Source organism: Schistocerca cancellata, chromosome 6, assembly GCF_023864275.1.
Source record: "Schistocerca cancellata isolate TAMUIC-IGC-003103 chromosome 6, iqSchCanc2.1, whole genome shotgun sequence".
Taxonomy (NCBI): Eukaryota; Metazoa; Arthropoda; class Insecta; order Orthoptera; family Acrididae; genus Schistocerca; species Schistocerca cancellata.
The window spans coordinates 21,763,885-21,775,479 of record NC_064631.1 but is presented as its reverse complement, the minus strand read 5'-3'; the positions used below and the strand labels follow the sequence as shown (position 1 = coordinate 21,775,479).

General features: G+C 45.5%; 1 non-coding gene across 1 annotated transcript; it reads right to left on the bottom strand.

Moving 5' to 3' along the window:
* Window positions 1-9,732: 9,732 nt before the first annotated feature.
* Window positions 9,733-9,807, bottom strand: Trnat-ugu (transfer RNA threonine (anticodon UGU)). Its single transcript has one exon. It is a non-coding gene; the product is annotated as a tRNA-Thr (tRNA).
* Window positions 9,808-11,595: the final 1,788 nt, after the last annotated feature.

The window sequence follows — 11,595 nt, the reverse complement described above, 5'->3', positions numbered from 1 at the left end:
CTGGGGTACTGACGGAAGTAAATCTGAGAGGATGCATTATCTACATCTATATCATGCTCCGCAATCCACCCAATGGTGTCTGGAGGAGGGTATTTTTTGCACCACTAACTGTGCTCTCCAACCCTGTTCCATTCGCTAATAGTGCGTGGGAACAATGATTGTCGGTAAGCCTCTGTATTGCCTCTAATTTCTCTAATTTTCTTCTCATGATCATTACGCGAGACGTATGTGGGGGAAGTAATATGTTGTCCGACTCTTTCCGGGAAGTGCTCTCTCCAAATTTCAATAGTAAATCTCTCTGTGATGCACAAGGGCTCTCTTGTGCCAGTGCTTCCAGCGAAGTTGGTTGAGCATCTGCGTAACGTTCTTGTGCCGACTATCTCTTCTGTCAGTCCTATCTGGTAGGAGTCCCAGACCGAAGAACAATACTCAAGAATTGGCCGAACAAGCGCCTTTAAGCCACTTGCTTCGCGGATAAGTTACATTTCCTTACGATTCTGTCTATGAATCTCAGTCTGGCATCTGCTTTTCCCACTATCTGTTTTATGTGGTCATTCCACTTAACGTCGTCCTGGATAGTTGCTCGCAGATATTTTACAGGAGATACTGTTTCCAGCGGTTGGTCATTAGTAGTGTAGCTATATAGTAATGGATTTCTTTTCCTATGTATGCTCAATATGTTACATTTATTTACGTACAGGGTCAATTGCCGGAGCCTACACCATTTATCAATTCTCTGGAGGTCATTCTGCAAATCGCTGCGATCGTCTGTCGTTGCTACGTTGTTACTTTGTTATAGACGACCGCAACAGCGAACATCCGCTGCTTTCTACTATATCATTTATATATATCGTAAATATTAACCGTCCTATCCCATTTCCTTGGGGTACACCGGAAATTACCTTTACACCTGTCGATTTTCTTCCGTTAAGATCGACGTGTTGTGTGTGTGTGTGTGTGAGTCCATAAGGCACCTAACTGCTGAGGTCATCGGTCCCTAGACTTACAGACTACGTAAAATAACTTATGCTAAGAACAACACACCCACCCATGCCCGAGGGAGGACTCGAAGCTCCGACAGGAGAGGCCGAGCAATCCGCCACATGGCGCCTCAAACCGCGCGGCCACTCCTCGCGGCCGCGACGTTTTGAGTTCTGTCTGCAAGGATGTCTCGAATCCAGTCACAAATCTGCTCAGATACTCGGTAAGCTCGTATTGTCATCATTGACGAAAGGTGGTCCTTCGGAAGGCACATTGACACCGTAACTCAAAGTGCCCTTCAAGTACTTAATAACCTCAGTTCCATTGGACTCAAAAGATTTCATCTCCCACCACATCTCATCAAATTATACTACTATACTCACCTCAATAGTGGGTTGCGGCTCGGGAGTCTGGGCGCACAGACTCACGAAGGTGGTGCCTGCCATGACAGTGAGAAGAGTCCAGACAAATTTGATAGTGAGACCAGTGGGGGCGTACAGGACTACGCTGGCAGGAGTCCTGTTAGTCATAATGGGGCTCTGCCCCCTGGACATCAAAATTCGGGAACAGGCCGCTTGATATTGGGCACAGAAGGGGAACATAGAGAAAACAGAGGAGATTTTAGGCAGCAGGGCTGGGAACAGGGCTGAGATTAGGTTAAGAGGGGACCACTTATGGCAAGAATCGTGGGAAGCTGAAGAAACGGGACGTAGAACTTTCGATTTTCTTCCAGATATTAGGGAACGGATGGGAGTGACATATTTCGAACCAACCCAGGGACTATTTCACTTTCTCACTGGACACGGACCCTACCCGACATACTTATGTCGATTCGGGAAAATGGCTACACGCGCGTATGACTGTGGTGCTCCGGAGGGTACTCCTGGCCATGTCGTCTGCGAGTGCCCCCTTTTCAATGATGTAGCTTCAATGTTACGCGACCAAGTGCCACATCTTGACACACACAGATTACTTAGACAACACGACACTTTTCAGACCATTAACAAACTGGCTAACGTGGTATCGCAAAAAAGTTTTAAAGGAATATCTAAGAGACTTGAACCAGCAAGAATGACATAATTATTTAAACACCTATAGAGTCTGGTACCGTATTCCCATACCGCCTGGGCGTGGAAAGGCCGACTTCTTCAGTCTGGAATCCGCCGCGCTTCGAGACTTAGGGGGAGTGGGGTGCAACTTCACTGATCTTGGACAATGCACTGAACTTGACTTTAGGACAAGTTTAGTTGTAGGACATAGTTTTAGGTACTATTTCTAGGAACCTGCAGCGATCAACATCTTGGCCTGCCCAATGTCAGGGGCACGCTCATTGGGCTCTATAAGTAGGTTTATACTTTCAGCTGACACATATGTAACGCTGTAGGCATTAGTAACTAGTCAACAGTTAGGTTACCTGTTTTCATATATAATTAACTAACTCAACTAACTTGCCCATTGCACTTACTCCGTAGCTTACATACTAACTAGTTACTTAAATATAACTTAGATTGGCTGCAATTGTAACCATTGTATCACTGTTTGGGCCCACTAATCCTACAAGGTAGTGGGTTAAAATTGTATAATTATTAAGATTTGAAAATAAAGAATTTTTTTGTAGGGGACTGTGCGGGACCGTGTCAAATACCTTCCTGAAGTCAAGGAACACAGCATCAACCTGAACCCCATTGTCTACTGCGCTGTGGATCTCAAGGAGGAAAAAAGCGAGATGAGTTTTACAGGATCTCTGTTTGTGGAATATATAGAGGAGATATCCTTCTTCAAGAACGTCATAATTCTTGAGCATAACACGTTAAAATCGGTGGCTCGTTTTATTTTCAAGTTAATATTCCTTGCTGTAGGGGCTGTGATTTTTTTTTTTTTTTGTCTAAACGAGCAAGGCAAAGCAGAGGCCACTTCTTCCACCAAATCAAGTGGATTCAGTGCTCACGTACTCACACTGAGCCGTGAACACATCCCAGTTTATCAATGGGGGATAGTTGAACATGATTACTACCGTTATCGGTGCCGTGCGTGCAATGGTCGTGCCAGGCGCGCGGTATTGGATCTTTATACTACCGTTAATGGAGCGAGACCTGCACGACCTTGTAGCAACCGTTATGGTTCTGCATTATTCTCTTACACTAGGGGTGAGTTCACGTAATGAAAGAGGGAGAATATAAGATTAACGGACTCGTTTATTAAACAGTTGAGAATCGAACAATAATACAACCAAATGGTGGTGGGGGGAAGAAAGATGCGAGTTCAGCAGCCTGCCCCAACGTACGTTCATAACAAGCCGCGATAGCAGGAGGAAAGGAATTTTAGTAGCGATCGCCGTATTATCAAATAGAATCCCATTTAGTAAAGGAAGGGGTTGCAGGCGTGCAACGACCACCACCATGAAACAGCCAAAGACCAAGAAACATGCTACTGTGTGTGAATCGCGAGGTAGCCCCCCGTACTGAAGGAATAAAACCCGCAAGACGCGAAACTATTCACAATGACCCATCAGGTTCCCTCTGGGCCGCAGGGCGCGAATCTACAGTGCACGTCGGCGCTCATGCTGACCGAACTGCACCTCCTAGAAGCGGCACCTCCGGTCTCCGGCACGGTCACACTAGAACTGCCCTACTGCCCCTTTGCCCACTATCCACCCGCGGAGGGCGGTTGGCTCCTACACGTGAAAAACGGGCGCGCACCTGAATTGGCCAATCATAGGGCCGGGATTTCACAGGGAGCGACCTCACGACGTTAAAATGGAGAAGAAATAGCAGTAACAAGGTTGGTAAGGCAGGTTGGGGGACTGAGAACAGGAGAAACTTTGGCCACTACTGATTGTTCAAACGACACCACGTGCTACCTTGGCGATCGGAAAAAGGATGATAAACGGGAAGCCATCATGGCTGCAAGGAAGACTGCTGCCCTCGCCCATAAATAAAGAAAATTTCTAGCGCCAAGCTCCTCTCACAGGCCACCCATAGAAATTATTAATATTACCTGAATTATTATTTTACCGAGTACCAGAATGCTGGTATTAGAAATATGAAACATGAGCACTGAATGGTGAATGAAGTGCACGTCTTTCAACGTGTTCCATAATTCTACAACAAATTGACCTCAACGATATATTACTATAATTGTGTTCACCTGTCCTACGGGCCTTCTCAAAAACAGGAATGACCTGCACTTTCTTCCAGTCGCTAGATACCCTTCGTTGGTCAAGCGATCTACTATAAATTACTGCTAGAAAGAGAGTTCTTTCGCATAATCTTTGTAGAATCGCATAGGTATTTCATCTGGTCCTGAAGCCTTCCACTACTAAGAGATTGTAGTTGTTTTTCCAATACGTTATCGTTTTCCATTCGGTTACCTTAGCATATGACATTTCGACGTTCATACGACGGTTGAAGTCAGTCATGCTTGGATAATTCAGTCGATAGAGCAACTGATTGTGCAATGCACAGATCACAAATTCCAGTCCTGTTCCGGCACACAGTTTTTATCAGCCAGCAAGTTTCAAGGTAAAGATTCACTGCATAGTAGCGCCTGACAGGGGTATATAGTAGTGTGCTTTCAATGTTTGTTCGGAACGACGCTTTGAAAAAATTGTGAACTGGTGCAGTATTTGGAAAATCAAAATTAAACCCGATAGATGGCGAACTATCATGTTTACTACTAGTGCGACATTACCGACCCGCAGCATCAAGATGAATGATTGCAACCTTCATTGGTGTGAGACAGTTAATTATATCGGCTTCAGAACTAATGAATATACATAATATCTTCCCAATATACATTGTTAAGGCATTAATAAAGTTTCAGCACTACTGTATCAAACATACCCACTGAAAAAAGGGCAGGAGGCTACTGACCCAAACTAAAAAATGATAAAACAAAATAAAATAAAATGAAAAACAAACGAGAAAACTGTGACCCCACATGTCAAAGCCTAAATATATGAAGTTTGGAGCACGGGAGCAGGTTTCAACCGCACTTAGGTCGACCCTCTGCTATACAGTCCTAGGTCTGTTTGCAGCTGCATCACGCTTCACTAACAATTCCGAAATTCGAACATGGTTAGATCATCCGTCTACCGTCTCATCAACATCGATTCATGGAACTGCTATGAATCCCCTAAAAACTATTTAACTCTTCATCAGTCACGTCGTGGAGAAGCCGAACAACAATTCAAAATAGAAACTACCATCTCATGTCAGATCGATGTGAGACTTCGGTTCAGCTTTAAGCATACCCCTGTGATGCTAACGAAGTCTGTACAGTGAATAGAAGACCACGTAAAAAAATAATACAAAGTGGTGTAATGTGGTGGTCCAATTAAACATAAAATATGGGCACCATAGCTTGTATGGAAATAATAAGGAAATGTTTCATTAAACTATCGAATGAAATTGCAGGTCGTAAATAAGTCCTGGTAATTGCTAGAACGTATGGACTTAACTCCAAATACTGAACAGATTTGTCAAGGAAATGTTACGTGCACAATGGTTAAAATGTATTATTGAATGCTTACAACAATATCTTGGCACAGGGAGTATAATTGGGAAGGAAATCTACTAATTTCGTACAAATTTCCGTCTGACGTAAACTGTCAATGACTGCCAGTTATCAGATTAAAAGGAAGACCCACAAAAGTACATACGGATACCAGTACCCTTGCCTAACCGCACTTTGAGAGCAACTAGCTGAGTGCATGAATTAATTTAGAAAAGTAAAAACCTAACTCGAAACAAATAACTATGTTTCCATCTCTTCACGCCATACGTAAGTGCTGGACATGTTTTTTTTTCTTTTTTTGCGTTGTCTTCTGACCGGTTTGATGCGGCCCACCACGAATTCCTCTCCTCTGCCAACCTCTTCGTCGCACAGTAGCACTTGCGACCTACGTCCCCAATCATTTGCTCGATGTATTCCTATCTCTGTCTTCCTCTACAGCTCCCTCTAGTACCATGGAATTCATTCCCTGATGTCTTCACAGATGTCCTATCATCCTGTCCCTTCTCTTTGTCAGTGTTCTCCCCATATTCCTTTTCTCTCCGAGTCTGCGCAGACCTCCTCCTTGGTTGTCCTATCATTCCACTTAATTTCCAACATTCGCCTGTAGCACCACATGTCAAATGCTTCGATTTTCCTCTGTTCCGCTTTTCCCACAGTACATATTTCACTACCATAAAGTGCTGTGCTCAGAACTTACATTCTCAAAAATTCTTCCTCGAATTAAGGCCTATGTTTGATACTAGTAGACTTCCTCCGTCAGTAATTGTTTATTTTGCTGCAGAATTCCTTAACTTCATTTACTTCGTGACCATCAATCCTGATGTTAAGTTTCTTGCTGTCCTCATTACTGCTGCTTCTCATTACTTTCATATTTCTTCGATTTATTACCAGTCCACATTCTATACTCATTAGACTGTTCATTCGATTCAGCAGATTAAGTAATTCTTCTTCACTTTCACTGAGGATAGCAATTTCATCAGCGGGTCCTGTTATTGATATCCTTCCACCTTGAATTATAATTCCACTCCTGAACCTTTCTTTTATTTCCTTCATTGCTTCTTCGATGTACAGATTGAACAGTAGAGGCGAAAGACTACTTCCCTGTCTTACACCCTCTTAATCCGATCACTTCGTTCTTTGTCATCCAATCTTATTATTGCCGCTTGCTTCTTGTACGTACCGTGTATTACCCGTCAATCTCTACAACTTACCTTTATTATTCACAGAATTTTGAACATCTTGCAATCAAGTAGTTTTGTCGCTATTGTATCCATTAGCTAGAGGCGAACTGAGCACCCTCGTATCCAGAGGCATGGAAGAGGGGTTTTCCTTGCGGCGGTTGAGGGAGCTTGTAATTAACGAAAGATCGTCCATGGGAGTTCGCAAACAGCTCGAGTGTCGCTATATTTGACAGATGCCGCAAGATAAGGAGGAGTTACATCAATATGTGGACAGAGTCAAGACGGCCTGCTTGGCCTTGTTAGTCGACTTGCCAGAATGAGAATTAGTTTCTATTGCCCTGAGGGGAATGCGAGCGGCGGATAAGTCGCACTTTTGTTTTTAGTGGTCGTCCCTCCACCTGGGAAGAGTTTCGTACTGCCGTTGTAGCGATATCTGCGTTACCGCTCGCGGACGATCCAAGCCGAGAAGTTAAGGTTCAGCCCGCGGGCATTATCAAGGAGAACTCCGTATTATCTACATCGGCTGATGTTGCTAAAAGGGAACCGCGGTGTTGACTCAGGCGCTGTTGGACAGGTCATTTAGTTCGTTCTTGCGTTCATCCACGCGCACCCAGAGCCAATAAATGACGCAGGACTGGGCAGCGACTTCGAGATCAAGCCTTTAAACCTTGGTGTGCCCGTGTCGCTGCTCGGTCATCATCTCGCCTGCCTTATATTTGTTCACGAGTAGGTGGCGAACCTATTTGTGCCCTTTTGCATTCTGGTACCTCCTTCTCATTGTTGAGCTTGGTATGATATCTTGAATTTGGTCATCTTGCGAGACAGGTTGGTCCCTTTTCGGTGCAGAGATGTCGGGTTGCCAATGGGCGGAGGGAGTATCTCTGTAGGGGATTTCTCCTTGGCCTTGGTTAAGATGCTGCCGGTCGATTTGATTTTGGGATGTGATTGGATTATTCCGGGTACACCTTCTTCTCTAAGTACGCTTCTGCTCAGAAGTTTGGATTCTGTGAATATGCTAAGCGCAAAGTGCATCGAAATGCCGGCATGCTGGATGTTGATGCTAAGGTTAATGAGTTCGATCTCACCCATCTGTCTTCACCGCAGGCCTCTGAACTAGGGGATTTCTTGCAGAGGTTCCCCGAGCTTGTCTGTGAGAGACTGGGGGTTACTAATGTCCCCATATCGTCTCTCACCAACCAAGATGAAGATAATAAGAGGAAAAATCTCTAAAATGCTCGAGCAAGGAGTTATTAGGACTTCTACATGTGCTTATGCTTCCCCCATATTCCTTGTTCGTAAGGATTAGGGGGGGGGGGGATTTTCGGCCTGTTGTTGACTACCGGCGCCTGAACACCAAGTTGTCCTCTAATCAGTTCCTTTACCTGATCTTCATAACTCTTCGTCTGCAGGCGCTAATTGGTTCACTGTGCTCGATCTGAATCAAGCCTATTATCAGATCCCCTTAGCCGAAGAATGTAAACGCGTTACAGCTTTTTGTACTGATTGGAATCTGTTTGAGTTTAACAGGGTTCCCTTTGGTTTGGCTACTGACGCAGCCGTTCTTACTCGTTTGCTGGATAACATTCTTGGAGACTTGAAATTAGTCTGTGTTTATAATTACTTGGAGGAGTTGGTGATTTATAACCGTTCGTTTCAGGAGCACTTGGAACATATCCAGCAAGTTTTTTCTAGGTTGCAGGGGGCCGGTTTGACTGTTAAACTCATTAACCAGGCAGCAAGTATCCTTCTTACGTCACCTAGTATTAGGCGATAGCATTCGCTTTGACCAAGCGTGGACTAAGGCCTTGAGAGGTCTCCCTCCGCATGCTGATAAACGCGGGATTCCCAGGTTTATAGACTTATTTATTTTAGGCGTTTTATTCCCAATTTTGCTCAGTTGGCGGCTCCTTTAAATGAACTGAATTGCGTCGGATAGGGGGATCTGCACAAGAGGCCGCGTTTGACCACAGTAAGGCAGCTATAGCCAACACTCCTGTTCTAGGAGTGCCTGACTTTTTTTTTTTTAAAGTATTGTACAAACTGACGCATCTACTGCGAGAATTTCGGCCGTCCTCCTATAGGAGTTCGAGGGTCAAAGGTAGCCATTAGCATACGCGTCTCGTCAGTCAACCAGTGCCGAAGTTAAATGTTCTGTTTAGGAATGTGAGGCATTGGACGTCTTATTCGCGCTGGAGAAGTATCGCTTTTATCTCGAGCACAGAGTATTTCAGCTAGAGACTGACAATCGAGCCTTTAGCTGGGTGCTAGCCAGGCCGCGTAAAACTGGCCGTATCGCGAGGTGGGCGGTTCGCATTTCGGCGTTTCAGTTCGAGGTTAAGCACATTAGAGGCACTGAGAATGTGCTCGCGGACGTCCTCAGCCGTATGTTTACTGAAAAACAGCTAGTGGGGGCGCCCGAGAGGCTTGGGAAAACAATCTTAGTTGTGACGTGTTAGGCGGTATTCCTCATTTGTTTAGTGAAATTGCCAATCATCAGGATCAGGACCCCACTTATGGAGCCGTTAAGAAACGGCTTTCGGCGGGGGAGCGTTTGGATGAATACATTATCAGGAAAGGCATTTGGTGTAAAAGGGCGGATGTGCCAAGGAAATTAAGATGTGCCTACCAGGCACCCTAGTACGCCCCGTTTTCCATTGTTTTCACAACTCGTTGATTGTCGTGCATTTAGCAACCTATAAGACCTTGCAAAATATTAAGGAGCATTTGACTTGGCCGTCTATGAACGGAGACGTTGGAGAGATGGTTTCTCGGCGTCGTGTGGCCAAGCGTAAGAAGGCTCTTCAGCTGGGCTTCTTGAGTTCTGAGCGCGAATCCTGCCCCATGGATAAACTCTCTATCGATTTTGTGGGGGCCTTTGCTCGCACCAAAAGAGGCCATCGGTATGTACTAGTTATTATTAACTATATATGGCGGTAGTATCTGTTACCGCAAGAACAGTTACCGTGGCTTTGCTAGAAATGAAATGATAATTAAATGGACACCCTAGCTGCAAACAGGCATTGATGTACTTAATTGGGGACATGTAGAAAATGTGTGCCCCGACCGGGACTCGAACCCGGGATCTCCTGCTTACATGGCAAACGCTCTATCCATCTGAGCCACCGTGGGCACAGAGGATAGTGCGTCTGCAGGGACTTATCCCTTGCACGCTCCCCGTGAGATCCACATTCCAAACATGTCCACACCACTACATTCGTAGTGCGCCTAATAGATGTTTGCCCATCATACTCATTACTCACACACTATGCCCCGAACTCGTACGGCACTTGGTAGGTTAATCCGCCCACGGTGGCTCAGATGGATTCTGTAATAAAACAACTGAGTGGAAGGATCAACAAACGAACTTGAACAGGGTGTTTTGCGACGTCCGCAACGACCAAACACAACGATTAATAACGAACAAAATGGAAAAAAAAGAGATAGATAGAGCGTCTGCCATGTAAGCAGGAGATCCCGGGTTCGAGTCCCGGTCGGGGCACACATTTTCAACATGTCCCCAATGAAGTACATCAACGCCTGTTTACAGCTAGGGTGTCCATTTAATTATCATTTCAGTTATTATTAACGCGTTTTCGAGGTTTACCTGGATTCTTCCGAGTCGTAACGTGACTGCTGCTACTACCATTGCGCATTTAACTAAAGTATTTAGTGTTTTTGGGTCCCATAAGCAAATCGTTAGTGATAACGTGGCAGCCTTTCTTTCGGCTCCCTTCAGGGCTTTCTGTTTTCAAAGCGGTGTGAAGCACGTGACCACCACTCCGTGTTACCAGCAGGGCTCTTTCGCGGAATGGGTTAATCGTACTCTCAAATCCGCACTGTTTATCTTCCGTCAGAAGACGCCCAGTAAATGGGATTCTAGTCTGCCTTGGCTTAGCTCTTCCTTCAGTACCGCCAGCCATGAGGATGTGAAAGCTACTCCGGTTTCCTTTATCTTTGCTTATCCTGTTAAGTCTCCCCATTTGAACTATTGAGGAATTCAAGATCTAATCCCTGCGGATACTACCCCTCAGATCGTCAAGGAAACTGAAATCGTGCCAGGCGCAATATTCTCAGGGCCCACAACAAACAAGATGATCGTTACAACTGTAATCAACGAGTCTTTAGGGATAAATCAGGAGAACAAGCGTATGTTCGTAGTTTTCCCGGGAGGGAGGTGCGTGTCGGAAACCTTGGTAAGTTCACTCCCCGTTTCCTGGTTCCCTATGCTATTATGCGTATTTTAGGTCCAGTTAATCTTCTGGTTAAGGACAACCGCACCAGTAAGCAATACCGGGTCCATCTGAATCAAATTAAGTTTGGTTATGCCACTGGTTGGGTTACCCCCGGGTTGGTGTTTGAGAGGGGGGAGAGGTAGAGCCGTGTGCACCTCACGTTGGTGCCGTTGGTAAGTTGGCATCGTGTAATAGGGATAGTGGTGTCTCGTTTTGTTCTTGTGTTTACTGGCACCACCGCTGTCTGTTCGCAAGTGGCAGCAGCAGCGTTTATCAATATCTAGTACCGTGGTGCTATCTTTGGAAGGATATCAAGGTTTTCCGGGTCGGGTGCGTCGGTAGTTTGGTTGGGATGGAGCGGAGCAGCAGTGAGGTCCAGCAGCGTGAGGACACGCCGGACCGCTGGCGGCAAGCAGGCAGCGCCGGGATGAGGGGCCGTAGTGGCGAGGTCCACAACCTCGTTGTACACCGGATCCAGGGCGTTTGAGTTGAGTGAACATTAACCCAGCAGTGGAACCTCCACTATTTTGAGGTCACGTCATTCTTCGTGCGTAGCTGCTCGCAGGGTCGCTGAGACGAAGAGCATCGAATGGAGTGTTTGGAATTGGCAGAATTAGTTAGCCGTCCTCCGCTTCTTATTATTTATCATTTAATTCCTTACGTTTATTGGTGAAGTTCAACGGACG